The sequence below is a fragment of the Etheostoma spectabile genome, chromosome 7, assembly GCF_008692095.1.
Source record: "Etheostoma spectabile isolate EspeVRDwgs_2016 chromosome 7, UIUC_Espe_1.0, whole genome shotgun sequence".
Taxonomy (NCBI): Eukaryota; Metazoa; Chordata; class Actinopteri; order Perciformes; family Percidae; genus Etheostoma; species Etheostoma spectabile.
Window position 1 is genome coordinate 8,300,401 of NC_045739.1, and position 17,847 is coordinate 8,318,247.

Below are 17,847 nucleotides of genomic sequence, written 5' to 3' on the forward strand. Positions count from 1 at the left end.
TTCAGTCTCCTCCTCCCCTATGGGCAGATTTAGTGACAGGATCCACATTAGATGACAGCTGTTTGCGTGTAGTGAACAAAGACGAGCGATTTCTTGAGCACTTTGGAAGATGGCCTGAAGATTGGGTGTCTCTCAAGGGTGTGGTTGAGGTTGTATAATAAGCACCCCTCAACAGTCCAATGACAAGGGATCAGTTAATGGAATGATTAATCATATTGTGTCAGGAGAAAAGGAAGAAGGGGGATTTTCAATGTGGGGGGGAAGGGGCTGCCTGGAAGAGGACTGGGCCTTGTCAGAGACTGCTGAAGCTCAAGAGGAGATGCAGAGAACAGGAAAGCTGATTGGGTAATGAGAAACGGGGGATTACATGAGGGCTGGACGAGAGGGGAGTAATAAGGAGAGGCCCGAGGGAGAGGAGCACAGACAGAAAGTGCTTTAAGGAAAGTAGAGCTGAAGTACTGCCATTACAGTGTAAACTGTCCTGACATTGACTAATATTTACATTGAGAAAATGATACTGACTTTAGGAGCACATCCCATATGTGACCCTGTCAATTGGCCCCCAGTGTGTGTTTACATTTCTGATTGGTGTCACATAGGCCAATAAGGAAAGCAAGGAGCAACGATACAAAGTTAACAAATAGGGAGAAAGTGTAAAAAAAGAAAGATTCAAATGAGACCAAGAACAGCACTAGTTTTGCATAATTTACAGCAGGGTTTATAAGGATGTGAAATCACCCTTCAACCCTGTTATTTACTTGAAGGTGAGAAACTACTTGCACATGCCGGATGAGGCTCCTTGGATGTCAGCAAGAGTGAGTGACTACATACCAGCAGGACTCCTTCAGCAATAGCATAAACAGAAATCCAGGTGCACGGCAGGCTGATTCAGCAGGCAAAGGAAACCTGAGACCTACAGGTGCACAGGTATGACAAACTCAGTCAGAGGACTCTTTCAAACGTTCAAAAAAATGCTTGAATGTCTGATTTTGGCAGGCCTTTCTCCACCTGCCCCTTTCTCCGCTCCCACCTCCAGTTTGACAGACAATGAGGGCAACCATGTAAATATTGAAACGCTCGTTTTGCAGAGAATAACACCGTCTTTTTTGGGCTGTGGTCACAGGGTGATAAGGTTATTATTTAGGTTTCACACACGATTAAGAATTGACCACAAGAGCTCATTGTAGCTTCACATAAGCACACACACTTAGGGAGGGAGGTGCTTGGCAGATGTTTTAAACTAGTGTAAACCTAGGCATCTCTTTGTCATCTGCTCTTCACAGTTTATCTAAGAAAACAGCAGTCTGTCTACAGTAAATGAGCTTTCTTCTACATTGTCCTCATATTTTCTTCCTTTTTTGAATCTCCCTTTCCCCTTAGAAAATAAACAGAAACAACTCTTTACAGAAATGTACATTAAAGTTTCATATTTTTAAAATGTTGAAATATGCGTGTGAAATACTTGATTGTATTTGTGTGTATGCATGTGTGTTTTTTTATTCATGCTAGGGTGATAATTATAATGATGAATGGGCCACTCAGGCTGGAAGACTGAGGTTGCCTTGGCTCATCGAGTGGTTTTACTCTATTCTTCTTCCACTGCATTTAAATTCCTCAGAGGTTCTTCAGGACGATTATGTGACAAGTTGTGTTTTCCTAAAACAAAGCAGCTTGTTGATTTAAGGCAACCTCCCTTTGCTGAAGCAAGATCTGCTCACCACAACTTTGAAGATTCATAAATATTTTGTTGATTATATTCCTGCAGTGGAAAAGGCTGAACTAATGTTCTACTGTAACTGCAATATACCAGGCTGCACATATTGATATAATACATTTACACCACATTTTACCATCTGTGAAACAAAACCTCAGCTTGAACTCTAGCCTATCCCCTTCATTTTATTCAACGCTACATAGTGGCCGGGTGAATTTGGTCAGTAGTCTTACTCCTGTTTATATCACCATATTAAACCATGACTCGACCTTTTAACACTATAAAACTGTCACTGCGGAAAACATCTGCAATTGCATAAAAACAGAAAACTGTATTGATCAGTACTGACCAGCTTTGCGCTATAAAGACTCAGAAAACAGAACACATTAGCTGTCAGGGTAACAGCTCTGGCAAAGCTCATCAGAGCCAAAGTGGAGCTTGTTCCATTCCCCAGCTCTAACTGTAAAATGCTCAAAAAGCGACAACGGAGCCAAAATGAAAGCGCTCCACAGAGCTGCATTTAGAGCTATTTGGGATTGTGGTCATATGTTTTACAGAAAAAGGGCAGGACACCACACTGTGACGTCGCAAATAGTCTGGACTGGATCAGAGAGACGGGTCGGTGCCACGGAGTTACCGGCTCCCCCTTCTCTCACTGCCAATTCTATCTCAGTGTCCCCCCAGAAACCGCTCACACCGCAAGTTGTTTCAATGGGGCACAACTCCGGCCGAAAATAGAAAGGTTATACATATAGGTCACAATTTCTCAATGTGCAAGACTGAGGCTTGTGTGTGTGTGTGTGTGTGTGTGTGTGTGTGTGTGTGTGTGTGTGTGTGTGTGTGTGCGTGCGTAGTACTGGATAAGCATAGGCTACTGCACTGCAGCTCATCTTGCTTTATTGCTCACAGATGTTCAAACATATTAACCTTCAAAGGACGGTGTTAAGGATTCTAATCTGTTATTCTGTCTTAAATATCAGAGAACCATGACGTTTTTCCCTCGTTTCAATCAATCCTCGCTTTAATCGGTTTTATAGAACTTTCACGAAAAAGATAAACATTCACTGTGTGGAGTATTCCACTCTGACATTAGATCTGCTGTTCTTATGTAGTCAATGCTCTGCGTTCTCTGTCATTCCACACAACTCCATTCTTAAGTTAGTGTAGGTTACATACACTCTAACAGTCATCTCATCTTTGTGTTATGGCTTCCTCTCAGAGTGCATGCAATATTTTACACAATGAGACATGTTTACAAGACCAGAACAGACTCACTTGTTTGTGGTTTGCCAGGGGAACTTCTCTTTCTTCTCTCTTCTCTGGTGGTGGTGATGTTTTTACATATTTGTGTGTGTGTGTGTGTGGCTATGCCCCACAGGGAGCTGAGTGCCAGGTCAGAGTTAGTAGCTGAGTGATTCTGTCAGCCTGTTAAGCCTTCGTGGATTACACAAAAGTGGGCCCCCGGGGTTGCTCCGACATTAGCGCAGCTCTACCCAGTTATGGTTAAAGTATTGTACGGCACTTATTGAGATTCCTTTTCCCTTTTCATCCTCATCCTCAGTGTCTACTATTACAGTTTTTTTCGATTGCTGAACAACAGTGGGCACAACTGGAGTCACATGCAAAACTCTAACTACAGTCTGAACAGCACCAGTTCATGTGGACCAAACTCTAGGTGGTTTTCCATTGCTTGAACACAGTTTTCAAGACTCTTCATGCTCATCCCATGACTTTAACCACAACGTGCACAACATTGTAGATTTACAGCACTTTGTTCAAATGCTAACACACCGCTGTCACAAATGTTAACCACACATTCAAAACAGAATAGAATTCAGTCTGGTGCCTATCAAACTCTGCTGATTGCAATTTTAGCTGAAAGCCTAAGCAGGTGTCTTGTTTTGGACTAGTTAATGATCATATATGGTATTTATATAGAGACCAAACACCAAATAAGAATGCAACAATTATACAGTGTACAAGTAAAGATACCAACATGTCCAGGTAAGATGTTTGAGGTTACATGCACAGCTATAAAAAAAAGTGAAAAACTCTACCTTTACTATAGGTAGGTACTGTGTACTCTGTACTGTGTACTGTGTGTTTTTCAGAAAGTAATGGAGGTGAAAGCATTGGAAACACCACATTCATTAGTAGTTGGAGATGATGCAGACATCCAATGGGATGAAGACAACTTGCTGCATGAGGCTGGAGAGAGGCAGGATTAGTCACACTATTCTTTGTTACTGTTATGTGCCTTTTGTTTTTTCCAGCAATTCCATAAATTAGTAGAGACAGAATACTATATTGAAGCAAACTGCTGAATTTCATTCCTTCTTGTTTACCTTATGTACAAATGTATATATTATAAAAGCTATATCTTTTCTTTAAATAAACTATTGAGCAGTGTGAAGTCACTCAAACTGTTCAAAGTGTAAAGATGAAAAGTTAGTATTTTCTGTATTGGTGTTTATCGCTATTGGGACGTGTGTTGAGTTGTGTTGCTTGGAATGAGTTTTGCAGGTGATCGGAACTGTTTAGCTCAGGTGACCGTTGCTAATGCAGACTGTAGTTCGAGTTTCGCACATGTGGCTTCAGTTGTGCCCACTGTTGTTTAGCAATTGAAAAAAACTGTAACTTTACAACTACATCTCCCTTGGCAATCCCCACCATTTGTTCAATGTTTGAATGCTATTTTTTAGGACAGGTGTATGTAGCCTTTTTACATTGAAGGATTGGAAAAACCTGATTGCATTTAAACTAAGTGCCAAGAATGAAATTGTGTGAAGATGAGCCACTGTTTCAAGATTTGTCAAATCAATCTAGGGGACAAATACTTTTTTAACTTGCTGTGTTGAAAACGAACACAATGAATGGGTTGTATTATTACTGCAAGTGAGCATGGAGGCCCAGTCATGAAATTGTGAAACATAGAGAACTGTGCCACTGCCAGTTCCTTTATAAAGGCACAGCAATGCTAAAAATCCCCCACACAGGTCAAACAGGATGCACTTGGACTCAGAACTACCGTAGAGAAGGATTGACACACACACTCATCATAACTTTTACCATCACAGGGAAAATGTAATAGTTCATAGAAAAACATATTTTTCCAACAGCTTTGGCCATCTTTTTCCTGATGACTGACACCCAGGCTAGTTAGCGCCCTCATTAAAAAACACTTAATGAAATAAGGTGTTTAAATAGGGGCTTCACACTGAGGTCTTTGTGGTTAATGAATTGACACAGTGCAGATGGAAAAATGAAATAGCTGGATATGCAGGTAATGTCCCGCTAGATCCAATAAACCTAACACCTTTTTAAAGGTGAATATCCTTCTGTAAGGCCCTGTGTCTGCTTGTGGAACATTCAAACTTCCTATTGGCTTTGACTTTTCTTAAATGGGGCTCAGAAAGCCTAATTCCCACATATTGTATGGTACGTTTTTTTGTCTGATTTGGCAAGGACGATAGCTTTTCTAAATATTTCAATTTATAATAGTACTTCTTCAGATAAACACTGTAAGGGAGATTTAAAACGTTTCATACATGACAGTTTGTTTTTCATTTTGCCTAAAGAGAAACAAGTTTATTAATCATAAAAATAATAAATCAGAGTTGGTGGCTCCAGTAGCCTGTCTAGCCTTACTGATCTCAGAACTGACTCTTTCTCATCATCATTAATCGATTCTGTTTAACAAGCTGACAGATGAGACACTCAGAAACATTCCTTGTGATATAAAGCAGAAATGGAAAATAAAGAGAAAGTGAGATAGTGAGGGACCAAAAACACTACAAAACAAAAAAGCTTCCAAAGATATGAGGTGATGCTGCGGTCCAGCTGTTTCGGTAAAATTATTTCCTCCGCTAACAATATCAAGGTCAGACAACGGTTAGCAAAACTATGGTTAAAATTAGATCAAAACATCAAATTTTTCTTCATATCACACTGAAAATATCCATCAACTGTCAATCAGCACATAAATACAAATGTTGTTTTTAGCTGATTAAAAACGTTTGTAATGAATATTACACAATCCATTGTTATGTGTGTTGTTGTGGTGTGTATGAGGGTGTAAATGTGAGGTTTTTGTACATTGTGCCTGAGGGTATTTCTGTGTTATAAGAAAGAGAAAGGGGGAGAACAGGACTGACCTTTCTGTGCAGATGAGAGTTGGCACACTACTTTAAAACACAAAATAATTCAAACAGTTCATTGGCTTTGCAAGCTTTCCTCCAATGTAATCAGCTTGCAGTGCCATAAAACCCCATATTTCACTCTTCAACATGATGAAAATCTGACAAATTATAGCTCAGCATGTGGAGCAATAAAAAAAAGATGTATTTATTGCAATGTTAATTTGGTAGCATTCTATAAAGCCTCCAAATCAAACAATTAAGCCCACTTAATCATATCAGAATACAAAATATTTGAAGCGTTAATTTAATTTCCTAACAACGAGCATATGCAATGGAAAATTCCACAAAGCAATCTCAAACCTTTACCTTAAACCATGTTTTGGAAAAGTCTATTGGTGTGTGTGTTTGTGTGTACGCACATGCTGAATCACTGACCTGTTCAGTATGCTGTGTAACTCCTGTGCTGAGGGGCCACCCTTCTACAGCCATTTGGTTATCCAGCTCACATCAAAGCTGATGGAAGCCTGGCTTATGGCCCAGCACCATGACAGACTGGCGGGGAGCCCGGAACTCAAACCCCTGGCTTGAGGCCTACAGGACTAGAGCTGTAGGTTGACAGGGCCCAGCTATGAGGGGCTGATGAATGTGTTCTGGCACTGTGTATGTGTGTGTGTGTGTGTGTGTGTGTGTGTGTGTGTGTGTGTGTGTGTGTGTGCGTGCGCGCGCTTGTGTGTCTGTGTGTGCAAACACATGGAGTGGCTTTCAGGGCCCCGTTAAGCTTGATCAGAGTTACACAGGGAACCCAGGGAAAGGTTATGATTGGCCACAGTGTCAGGCAGAATGAGAGGACAAGATTTTTTAGATTTTTTTCTTGGTCTTCTTAGACCCAGAAATTTGCTTTCCCAAGGTCAGGTACATACCCACCAACATGCACACGCATATTTACCCTCCCCCTCTACACACACAAACACACACACACACACACACACCACACACACACACACACACACCTGCACAACAGCGCATATCATTAAATGTAAAGTTCTCCTCAGTCTTCATCCTGGAGAAGGACAACAAACAATATTCATTATTGACACAGATAATCATAATGTACTTTTGAATCCTGAGAGCTCATATACTTTGACTTGACTTCATATAGTCTGACTTGAGTTCAAAAATTAAAGAAAGGTGGGGTATCTCATTTAAAGGAAATACATTCCTCATATTCACTTGGAAACTCTGTTTTTCACTCCAGCTTATACTGTAGTGTATGTCAGAATGGAAGCTGATTTCACAGCAAACAAGATGAAACGGCATCTGTAAATGGCATTAAAACCATGTTTGACTTTTGAATTCTTAATGTAAAATTCATGCATCATATTATAGTATCCTCTTAAGCACCTTAAGATCAACTGGTGTCCGGCATAAACTTAATGTGGCACTAATCCTATTTTCATATTGATCATTAATATTTACGTTTCCAATGTTGACTACTCTGAAGTCTATCAAAAAGCTACAACAAAGTAAAAAAAAAACAGTGTAAAGACAGTGGAGGTAAAAAGAACTACCAGTGAATTGAAGTACAATAAAGAAAGTATTTCTGACACCAAAGCCCAAATATACAACATATACTAAATATGTATGCAGCCCTGCAGCAACACATGGGAAATACCTGGTGGCAATATGTCCCTCACTGTTTCCCTTCTCCTTGCAACCTTTCACTTTTTACTCTGTATGTGCTACACTATCACACAATCCCTTGTATCTATCCTCCCCCTGGTTCTCCCAAGCTTTCCTTTGGATGTCAACAAAGAGAAATATGATTTCCTGTTTCCAAAGTGAGAACAGTCCTCTGTCCACAAAGAATACATGACACCGGTCTCATCCTGTGAAGTTATTCACAATCATCTACATCAGGTGCTACAGCATTAAATGTTGGTGTTGGATAGGGCCGAGTTGTCACTGTCTATGAAAGCTGTGTGTGTGTGTTTTTAGTTCTCTGATTCCCGGCCAGTCTCCAGTATAGCCTTTTTTCTAATCACTTGTGCTGTGGTTCTTAATGACTGGAGTGCCGCAGTGTGCTGTCTGCCTAGGAAAACAAGCTAAGACTAACTAAGGCAGTGTGTTAACCTGATGCTTAGTGCCGTCTGCCATCAGCCCTGAGGCAAGTCAAATGAGACACAATTAGATTAAAAAGGTATCATGCTGTGCTACCTCTTTTTTACCTTTTGGATGGGACCACATTAGACGGCAAGCAACCAAAGCACACATATTGGAAGTTGTTTGAAACTAAACTAAACTGACTTCTTAAAGGGAAAAACCTGAAATATACCAGGTCTTACAGTTCAAATAACCATGCATGGAATGAGCCTGCGTCTGTACATTGTGTTGGAATCTCAGACTTAATAAATCTGAAATCAGAAGACATAGCCTACTGCTCAATCAATAGGATTTCTAGCAAGCTACACTAATGAGGACGTTGCCTGTAAGGCCCCACATACAGGTCTGCCCAGGAAAACTGTTTCCACTACTACATCCAGATCACGCTGTTCCGCTCACTTTGCCCCTCTCCCGTGGCTCACGCTGAGGAGCGCAGAGGTAGCCCAGTAAAACCAGCCACCCATCCCAGCAACAGTCCAGTGCAAACTTGCAGACTTGTACAAATAACTCACTGTCTCCAGGAGAGTTTTTTGCCTCCTGAAAGTCTGAAAAGAAGCCGAGGGGAAGTTTTTTTGGGAGTGTAGAGCATTTTTGGGTCTTGTCCATCTCTATACCATGGGGATAGTGTTTCATGGCACTTTACCTATAGAAGCAAAAGATACAATTTTTTTTACTGATGTTAAAAATGGTTCGTTAACCATGGAAAAGATGACACATTCTACTTTGCAGCATTTGTATGGATTTGTGCATTGCTGTGTGTGTGTGCACAAATGTTTTTTATGCATATTTGTGTATGCGTGTGCATGCGTGTTTAGCATGTGAAAGCGTACGTTCATGAATGTATATGTCGGATCAGGATGTTGAAGCTCTCTGTACACTGGCCTATATAAGGTGCAGGTGTTTTCAGTCAGACCGTGGTTCCTAAGTCCTTACCCAAAGGGTTTTAAGAGACTGACATTCCTTTTAGACCTGTCCCTCTGCACTGCAGCTTCGTGGAAAGTGTGCACCAACGTAACCTACTGCACTCACCAGCTCACAGAGTTCTTTTACTGTTCACTTAGAGTATAATTCTCAGTTATTTAACAACATCAAAGTCAAAGTCAGCTTTATTGTCAATTTCTTCACATGTCAAAACATACAAAGAAATCGAAATTGCGTTTCCCTCTATCCCACGGTGACAACAAGACATTTTAACCAATTTGGTCCACAGACAAACATAACATTCAAGTAAACAGTATAAAAAGTAAAAAACATTGTAGAGATGTATACTTTTTTTCAATAAGTATAGCTACAACTGTCATTGTGTCATCAAATGCATTCTGCAGACTCTCATATAAAAGTCAGACAGCATAACATGTACGGCACAATATTTCAACCACGTACTGTAGTCTGCTGTTCTGAGAAAAAGAGTTGGGGCAGAGAAAAAGTTGAGGGGGGTAAGACCTTGAGGAGATATGGTTGTCTTCTCCACTATGGTAATATGGCTGTTCCCTCGACCACAAGGCCTTAAGAGAACACAAATCACACACACACACACACACACACACACACACCCCACACACCACACACCACACCCAACCAACAAACAACTACCACACACACACACACACACACACACACACACACACACAAATGGCACAGACATGCTTTCCAGCTTTAGCAGACTTTAAGATGAGCCCTTGACCCTGCCTAGTCAGTAGAAGTGTATTTAAAACAACACTCTATGACTGAATGAAACTCAAAAAGAAGACAAGACAATTTCAGTTTTATATAACATCTCTCATTAGTTACAGACTTTGAAAACTTCCTTTTCCCATAGCACTGCTAGAATATGTCCTGTGCATGGTCAAGCTTAAAAAGTTGTGGAGAGTATAAGACAAGTGGCTATCTATAGCACCATCAAATGAGTAACTAGATAATGCATTTCCTGCAGAAAATGATTGTGAATGCTGAAAAACTATATTGCCATAGCTATACTGGATTGCTGGCATAATTACGTAAGAAGAATGTGAATTAGTGAGAATAGTTGGAAAAGTGGGAATGCTTTAAATTAGTAAGAATTTAATTGAAATTTTGAACAATACCATTAATGTATTAAACAAAACTGAATTATTTTAAATTTTAAAAAAAGCATTGTATAGCTCAGATATAGAACAATGTTTTAAATCTATGGATTATAGCAGGTCAAAAACTCATAGTATAGGTATGACAAAACAAATGATAACAAAGTCATAGTATATAGTCATAGTCATAGTCATAGTATATAAAAAAAACCATAGCATAGTTTATTGTATGTCTCGAAAAGTCATAGTAGAGAAAGTTAAAAAAAAACTCATGGTGCACAAAACTGTTATAGTATGTACGTATATGTTGAAAAACGTGGCAAAAAAATCATAGTGTGGTATTTCAAAAAAGTCATGGTATAGTACGTCAAAAAAATTGTAAAAAATTAACAGTATGTCAAAAAGAAAGTCATGGCATAAAAAGTAAAAGTATGGTATATCCCAAAAAAGTAATAAAGTCAAAGTTGTGAGTCAAAAAAGTAAAAAAAAAAGTAAAAGTTTACGTTGAAAAAAGTGATAAAAAAAAAGTCCTTATATAGTGCGTCAAAAAAAGTCATAGTCTAGTATGTTAAAAAATGTGATACAACTCACAGTACAGCATGTCATAAAATGTGACAAAAGTTATGTATAGTATATAAAAAGTGTAGTATATGTTGGAAAAAAAAACATCATAAACAGGGCCATCTCGGACAGGGTATCAAACCTGGGTCAAAGTCAGCAGTGCTACTTGCTGATTGCCTGATGGAACAGTGCTAACCACTGAGCCACCAAACAATTTATGTAAAAAAAATCAATGTATAGTATGTTGGAGAAAACATAAAAAGTGACTGCACAGACTGGGTATGGAACTTGAGTCAGAGTTTGCAGTACTTGCTGGTGGCCTGTTGGAGCAGTGCTAACCACTGAGCTACTGGACCACTGAAGAGTTCGTGTTGAAAACCAGCCATTAAAAGCCATAGTATGGTGTGTCAAAAACAGTAAAAGTATAGGATGTCAAAAAAAATCATAGCATAGTATATTGAAAAAAGTCATAATAGAGTATGTCAAAAAAAATCATAGTATATTATATATGAAAGAAAACAGTTAATAGAGGACGCTCAAAAAGTCATTATTGTAGAGCATTGTTGAAAAAGTAAAATAGAGTATGTCAAAAAAAATCATAGTATATTATATTGAAAAAAGTCATTATAGAGTATGTCAAAAAAGTCATAGTATAGGATGTCAAAAAAAGTCATAGCATAGTATATTGAAAAAGGTCATAATAGGGTATATTGAAAAAAGTAATAATAGAGTATATAAAAAAGTTGTAGTATAGAATATTGAAAAAAGTCATAATAGAGTATGTCAAAAAAAGTCATAGTATAGTATGTTGAGAAAGTCTTAGTATAGAATGTTTAAAAAAATCATAGCATTGTATATTGAAAAAAGTCATATATAATTGTCATCGTATGAAAAAAGTAATAAAAACGTCATAGTATGGTATGTCAAAAAAATGTTTAAAAAAATCATAGCATTGTTTATTGAAAAGTATGGCAGGTTGAAAAAAGTCAAATCATAGTATGTCACGGTGCAGTATGTAAAAAAAAGCCATTAAAGAAATGTAAGTATGTATTTAAAAAAAAATCTATAGTATAGTATGACGAAAAAAATTTAAAAAAGTCACTGTAAATCGAAAACACGTCATGAAAAGGGCCAGTATTGACGGGTGTCAAATTTCGGTCCGAGTTTGCATTGTCTACTAGCTGGTTCACTGCTAGAGCAAAAAGTCCTAGTATGGTAGGTCGAAAAAGTGATAAAAAAGTGATAGTTTAGTATGTTAAAAAAAGCAATAAAAGGTCTGAGTATAGTATGTCAAAAAAAAAGTCAAATAAATACTGACTGGACATTGGTCAGAGTTTGCAGTGATTGCTTGTTGGTTGCTTGTTAGCAACCATGCTAAACCCTGAGCCAGTGAATGAATTTATGTTGAATACAGTAATAGTATAGTGTGTCGAAAAATCCTTTTAAAAGTCACAGTATAGCATGTTGAAAAAACTCACAGTATAGTGTTTCCAAAAAAATGACAAAAATGTATCGCATGTTGTATAAATTGATCACAACGTCATAAAGAAAAATATGTTAAAAAAATTAAAGTATATTATAGCATGTTGTTAAAAACGATGGACTGGGTATCAAAGCTGGGTTAGAGTCTGTAATAAATACTTGCTGGTTCACTGTTACTTTTTGCTGTCCATTGCACCACCAAATAATCTATGTTGTAAACAGTCATAATGCAATTGTCATCGTATGTCAAAAAATCCTAGTATAGTATTTTGAAAAAGGTCATAATATAGTGTATGTCAAAAACAGTGATAGTTAAGTCATACTATAGTTTCTTTAGTATGCAACCAAAGAAATTCAGTTGAAAACTGTAATTTTTATGTTGAAGAAACCATAAAAAAGTCATAGTTTAGTTTATCAAAAAAACAATCACAAAGTTATAGTATAATATGTCAAAAAAGATCATTAAAAAGTCAAAGTGTAGTGTGTTGAAAAAAGTCATAGTATTGTATGTGGAAAAAGTCATACTACAGTATGTCAAAAAAAAGTGAAAAAAAATCACACTATGGTATATTGAAAAAAGTCATGATATAGTATGTCAAAAAAAGTGATTAAGTCATGGTATAGTATGTCAAAAAAAGTGATGAAGTCATGGTATAGTATGTCAAAAAAAGTGATGAAGTCATGGTATAGTGTGTCAAAAAAAGTGAGAAAAAAAGTCACAGTATGGTATATTTTAAAAAGTCAGAGTATAGTCAAAGATGAAACTCATGACAAGTGAGTAACCTGGACTGGTTAGTGAACCTAGGTCTTGGAACACAGTGAGTGCGTGTTGGGAGCAATGCTAACCACTGCGCCAGCGTGCCACCAACAACGTTGCAAACAGTCATAGCATATCACAGCAAAAAAAAAAAGCCATTCAAGATTCATTAAATGGTATGTCGAAAAATGTCAAAGTATAGTACACTTCAACTGGGTAAGAGTCAGTGGGACTTACTTTTTGATCTACTGTTGAAGCAGTGCTATCCACAGTGCCACCAAAGAACCTATGCTGCAAATAGTCATAGCATAGTATGTAAAAAAAAAAAATCCAGTCAATATTCATTGAATGGCATGTTGAACAAAGTCAAAGTATTGTGTGTCAAAAAAAGTGAAAAAAGGTAATGGTCATTGTATTTTGAAAGACTCATATTATAGAATGTTCAAAAAAATCATAGTATAGTATATTGAAAAAAAGTCATAGTATAGAACGTCAAAAAAGTGATCAAGTCAAAGTGTAGTATGTTGCAAAACGTCATGTTATAGAATGTTTAAAAAATCATTGTATAATATATTGAAAAAAGTCATAATATATAGTAAGTTGTTGAAAAAAAGTCAAAGTATTGTATCTCAAAAAAATGTCATGACAAGGGGCAGCTTAAACTGGGTACTGAACCTGGGTGAGAGTCTTCAGGGACTACTTATTGATTTATTGTCGAAACAACCCTACCCACTGTGCCACCAAAGACTCTCTGCTGCAAACAGTCATAGCACATTATGTCAAAAAAAGCCATTAAAGATCAAGTTAATGGTATGTTGAAAAAAGCCAAAGTGTAGTACATCAAAAAAACATCATGAAAAGGGACTGCCTGGAATGGACATTGAACCTAGGTCAGAATTTGCAGTGACTAGTTTCTTGTTGGTTGCAGTGCAAACCACTGAGCCAGTGTGCTACTGAAGAAATTGAGTTGAAAACTGTAAAAGCATGTTATGTTGAAAAAAAGTCATAGTATGGTATGTCGAAAAGGTCATAGTATAGCTTATCAAAAAAGTGATCACAAAGTTATAGTATAATGTTATGACGAAAAAAGTTAGAGCGTTGTATGTCAAAAAGGACTTTCTATAGTATGTCAAAAATAATGAAAAAATAATTGTCAGAGTATGTTGAAAAAGTCATATTATAGAATGTTTAAAAAAATCATAGTATAGTATATTGAAAAAAGTCATAATGAATTCATTGAATGGTATGTTGAATAAAGTCAAAGTATAGCACGCTAACAAAAAACATAATGAAAAGGGACTGCCTGGACTGGCTAGTAGTTATGCTAAGTCAAATGATATGTAGAATGATAGGTTCAATCTGACAGTGGAGAATTAAAATGTAGCTACCTCTTATAATGCCCAGATAATCTTCAGACCACAATTAGGCTTTACATCTTCAAGGGTGCACACACATAAAATCATCTGAGTATTCATTTATTTTGATTGTCTAGTATGTCGGAAAAAAGTGATAAAAAAGTCATAGTATTGTATGTCGAAAAAGTAATTGTATTGTATGTCAAAAAATCATGAATAGTCGTAGTATTGTTTGTCAACAAAAGTCATAGTGCGGTGTGTCAAAAGTGATAAAAAGTCACGTTTTATTATGTTGAAAAACGTGATGATATTAATTTATGTTGAAAACAGTCATAGCATTGTTTGTCAAAAAGTATTTGTATTGTATGTGAAACAACTCATTTAAAGTCAGTAGTATTGAATGTCGACAAAAGTCATAGTATAGTATGTCAAAAGAAGTGATGAAAACTCGTTGTTTGTTGTGTTGAAAAAAGCGATAAAAAGTCCTAGTATGGCATGTCGAAAACAGTTAGAATGGTTTGTCAAAAAAAGTGATAAAGAAGTCATAGTATACTATGTCGAAAAAAGTGATACAAAAGTCATAGTACAGTAATCAATAACGGTTTTGTGAATAGTTTAAAGTTTGAATGACGGATGAAGGTGAAGTATGTGGGAGCAGTAGCATTCAGAAGTGAAAGAAGCCTGGAGAGGATTTAAAGATTGCTCCATTGACTTTCAATGTTAAAAGAAAAAGCTTAATATTCTAAAAACAATAAATGGTGAAAAAAAGTTGAAAACAAGCCCAAATGTCCTTAAAGAACGTTTTGATATTTGAATGGTTTTTGTAGCTGAGAGTATGCAGAAGTAGAAGGCGATCACGGAAGAATCAGATAATAATACTGTGAATGCTGCTGAATCAGCAGTCACACAATGAGAAAGAGACAGTAGTAAGAGCTGTCAGTGGTGTCCTGGAGAAACATGAGCTCTCCACAGGGGAGAGACATACAACCTGATCATTTGAACCCATAAACATCACCACATGTTGAAGTGATCAGGACATGCTTTAGCAGGCTAGTAGTTATGCTAAGTCAAATGGAATGTAGAATGATAGATTCAATCTGACAGGGGAAATTGAAATGAAGCTGCCACGTATAATGCCCAGATAATCTTCAGACCACAATTAGGCTTTACATCTTCAAGGGTGCTCACACATAAAATCATCTGAGTATTCATTTATTTTGATTGCCTCTCAGATATTTCTGTGATTGATAAATGTGAGCCCATTAATTGCCCTCCAAAATCCCAACTGTGATGTATTTTGTCTATCTGTTTTTTTTTGGGGGGGGAAACCAAAAGAAATGTGTACAGCATAGACTGTGATGTTCGGAGCAAAATATTTAAGTGTGAGATTTAAACTGAAGTATAAACCTGTCAGTGGACAAAGCTTTCTTAGTGTTCTGGGAAACTCCACCATCAAAGAGCCTTAAACCATATATCTGCATTGATAAGAATTTTCTTTGCATGGATGTAGATCACACATAAGAGTTACTGTACACGTACTCTGTTTGCCTTACTATCTCAGACATCCTCTCCTGTGTCTAACAAATCAAGTTATGTAAATGCCACAATACAGTGTGAGGGCAGGAACACAGAGCGTACTCAGTGCATTTTTTTTATTTTTTTATTTTAATGATGGCGACCTTAGGTGAAAATTCCATATTTCATTTAATACATGTTGAATTTCTAAGAATGTGAGTTAAAACATCCCATATGCAGGCGGCTTTCATTTATTTTTGTATAAAGTGCTTTTGATTTATGAGCCCACAATGTCTTTTTCCTGCATGAAATAAATTATGGAGGTGAATTCCAAAAAAAGTAGACAGAGAAAGAGAGAGATAGAGAGAGAGAGACAGAAACTACAGGGTGCACATGGAGAGAAAGACTAAGGAAGTCCTCAAACCAAAGTTAGAGTGATCTGCCAAGTTTGGAGTGCCTATCAGCCCTTCAGGTTTTTATAGGACGGTATGAATATGTGGGTGAAAAAAAGACGGGGCAGCTCAGCTCTTTTAACTACTTCACTGTTTATCTTTCTTCGCTTAGTTGGGAGATTAATGAGGGAAGTGGGTATTCATTAAACATTTACAAAAATAAACTTGGTGAATTTTATCATAGAATGTAATTCATGTTATGAAAACATTACAGTCTAGGTGTGTGTGACACGTTTATCCAGAGCAGCTGAGTTCAACTGTAGGAAAAGTGTCAATTTCAACCACAACAGTATAGGATACCATGTTTTAAATGATATTTGTAATTGACATTCCATTTTTACTCATTATCTAAAAATCTAAATAACAGTTTGGAGAATAACGTTTTTTCTATTACATACATTCATTCTTCCATCATTGCTTGCGAAGATGAGGGGTTACCATTCAGATCTTCACTGGAAAACCAATTGAAAAGATTGACAAAATGTTTTTGACTCCACAATATAATCCTTGGTGACTATATTCACTTTGTTGTGCTTTGAGCTTACATTTTACTCCCTGGATGACTCTATACAGGCCTATGAAATGTCACATAAAATGGTGACAAACAGAGAGAAAGAGAAAGAAACCAACACATGCATTATGTACTTCTTGAGCCATGACATGTTTTGATCATGCTCCCTTAAAGTTGTAGAAAAACACACTAATAGAGGAGACAGGGGCGGCTGCAGTCCCACGTCGAAGTGTCCTTGGGCAAGACACTGAACCCCAAGTTGCCCCCGGTGCTGCGCATCGGAGTGTGAATGTGTGTGAGTGTTTACCTGATGAGCAGGTGGCACCTTGTACGGCAGCCTCGGCCACAGTGTATGAATTGTGTGTAATGGCTAGGGTAAGGGGCTGGGGAATGCATTATGTCAATGACAGGTCCCCACAAAGATAGTGTCATCTTGCCTGCTGGGTCCAGTTGCTGCAAACCACCAGCTATATCCATGACAAGGTGTACAGTTCAAATACACACATGAATAAACAGCCCCACACTCGTTTTTAAAGCCGTTGAGTGGAGACAGGGAGTCAGCCAGGAGTTTCAGCAGAACAGCAAAATGAGCGTAAAAAACGTACAATCCTAATATAAATAAGAAGTACAGGAGAGATTCAGAGGTGTGCCTAAGAAATTTATGCCTGATTTCACATTCACTTCACCTTCACCCAAGGGTGTAATTTACATTTCAAGTTTGGGGGGAGACATCTGGGAGTTACTCATGACTCCACAATTATAGTCATGCTCATAAAACACTGCATATGCTATGTAACCCTTTGGCACTCAATACAAATTAGTAGTATCTAAACATAGTTTCTAAGAGACAGGGTTGCACTTAGCTTGACATCCGGACCTGGACAGTGTATCAAGAAAAGAGCATAATGGTAACTGAACAAGATTTATGTACTGTATATAATGTTAAAAAATCATCACCAGTAACATCTCCAATCAGGAGTTCCCAATTAGAGGAACCTTGTTTTCTTTTCCCTCTCTCTCTCTCTCTCTCTCTCTTTCTTAATCAAAGCTGTTTCTTAACCAGCTGAGCCATTAGGGCCTCCTAAGCTTCATCACCTCTCACACAGAATAATTACAAACAGAATTTAGACCTTGCAAC